This window comes from Vigna unguiculata, unplaced genomic scaffold, assembly GCF_037176805.1.
Source record: "Vigna unguiculata cultivar grain cowpea cultivar isolate G323 ecotype 2 unplaced genomic scaffold, ASM3717680v1 ptg000120l, whole genome shotgun sequence".
NCBI classification, from domain to species: Eukaryota; Viridiplantae; Streptophyta; class Magnoliopsida; order Fabales; family Fabaceae; genus Vigna; species Vigna unguiculata.
Window position 1 is genome coordinate 207,501 of NW_028196762.1, and position 2,500 is coordinate 210,000.

Genomic DNA, 2,500 nt, shown 5'->3' on the forward strand with positions numbered 1-2,500 from the left:
ATACCATGAAATTCTTGGTGCACGAAAGTTTTGAGTTCGGAGGGTTTTGCACATGGCCAAGTTGGTCGGTGCACCGCGGCATAGCTAGAAGGCTTGGTGGGAGTTTTGTGAAAAAATGAAATTCGTGGTTTTTGAGGTGTGAGGGTTGGAATGGCCTCCAAATGTCCCCAAATGAATACCATGAAATTCTTGGTGCACGAAAGTTTTGAGTTCGGAGGGTTTTGCACATGGCCAAGTTGGTCGGTGCACCGCGGCATAGCTAGATGGCTTGTGTGGAGTTTTGTGAAAAAATGAAATTCGTGGTTTTTGAGGTGTGAGGGTTGGAATGGCCTCCAAATGTCCCCAAATGAATACCATGAAATTCTTGGTGCACGAAAGTTTTGAGTTCGGAGGGTTTTGCACATGGCCAAGTTGGTCGGTGCACCGCGGCATAGCTAGATGGCTTGTGTGGAGTTTTGTGAAAAAATGAAATTCGTGGTTTTTGAGATGTGAGGGTTGGAATGGCCTCCAAATGTCCCCAAATGAATACCATGAAATTCTTGGTGCACGAAAGTTTTGAGTTCGGAGGGTTTTGCACATGGCCAAGTTGGTCGGTGCACCGCGGCATAGCTAGATGGCTTGTGTGGAGTTTTGTGAAAAAATGAAATTCGTGGTTTTTGAGATGTGAGGGTTGGAATGGCCTCCAAATGTCCCCAAATGAATACCATGAAATTCTTGGTGCACGAAAGTTTTGAGTTCGGAGGGTTTTGCACATGGCCAAGTTGGTCGGTGCACCGCGGCATAGCTAGATGGCTTGTGTGGAGTTTTGTGAAAAAATGAAATTCGTGGTTTTTGAGATGTGAGGGTTGGAATGGCCTCCAAATGTCCCCAAATGAATACCATGAAATTCTTGGTGCACGAAAGTTTTGAGTTCGGAGGGTTTTGCACATGGCCAAGGTTGGCGGTGCACCGCGGCATAGCTAAATGGCTTGGTGGGGAGTTTTGTGAAAAAATGAAATTCGTGGTTTTTGAGATGTGAGGGTTGGAATGGCCTCCAAATGCCCCCAAATGAATACCATGAAATTCTTGGTGCACGAAAGTTTTGAGTTCGGAGGGTTTTGCACATGGCCAAGGTTGGCGGTGCACCACGGCATAGCTAGATGGCTTGGTGGGGAGATTTGTGAAAAAATGAAATTCGTGGTTTTTGAGATGTGAGGGTTGGAAAGGCCTCCAAATGCCCCCAAATGAGTACTGTAAAAGTGTTGGTGCACAAAAGTTTTGAATTGGATGCATTTTGCACTTGGCCAAGTTGGTCGGTGCACCGCGACTAGATAGGTTGGTGCCAAAATTTGTCAAATTTAAGACCTTGGCCAAACTGAATGAAATTTTGTGGGGAGGTTCCTGATATTGTTTAGTGGTGGACTGGAAAAAATGAGGTCGAAATTCGAAGTCTACATGTGCTTTTCTATTTTTCCCGATTTTACACATACCCGGTAAGTAAAAAAAATAAAAAAAATAGTTCCCCTTCGAGAAAAATTATGAAATTTGGTGAGCAAGGAGATACCATTATTCTACGAATTACTGCAAAAAATCGCATCAAAATTCGAAGTATAGCCCGAGATATGGACTTATGTCTGCTCAAAAAAAGTGTATCTACTTGTACAATTTTGCCTTTTGCATATTAACCTCTTATAGGGGGGGAGTGCTCCTTGAGCCGGCCAGCTCCACACTGGCAGGTTTTAAAGGGAGCTTGATGAGGCCTCCCCCCTCACGTGGTGCGTGCGTTAGCATGTTTATCATGGCACAACTAGCCTCTTCATAGTTGTTGAGCTTTATTAATACCAACACACGGTCGTCACTGATCGTTGGTTAGCTCGGCAGCTAGTCCCTCGGATATTGTGGAAAGTTATTTTCATGCCTAGCGATGCTTGACCCTGCGTCACTTGATGTTTCCATTTGCTTGCTTGCCCATGGTAGGTGGGGGGTGGACCGTCTTGTGGTGTGGTGTCTTGCGAACGTGAGGGTGTGTGAGTTGTAATCGAGATGCACTTGCTGGCTGGCTCCATGCCTTGCGTATCGAACGGTCAAGCATGCATCTCTTCCATTTTCACCCGTTGCCTTGGGTGATATTGGTTGATCAGTCCCTGTGTTGCCTACCCACTAGACGGTACTTCTGTGGTTGCTTCGAATTCTATCTTTCCATCACGAAGAGGTGTTGGAGGATCCTAATGTCACGCACGTGTTCCATCTAGTGAAACATCTCAGTGATGCACGTGTTGTGGCTAGTTCTTTTGGATGCGGTGCATTATATGAACTCGGGTTTACTTTAGCGACCCAGTCAACATAATTCGGTTGTGTCCCTTGATTGAGACGTTGTCCTTGAACTTGTTGTGAACAATATCGTTCTTCCACAACCCGTCGTCTTGAGTGCGATGGAAGGCAAATAAGATGTGCTTTGGCATGTCATGCACGTACTCGATTGCGGGAAGTGTGAGAAAGTGTTGTTGACAACCCGTGGGAA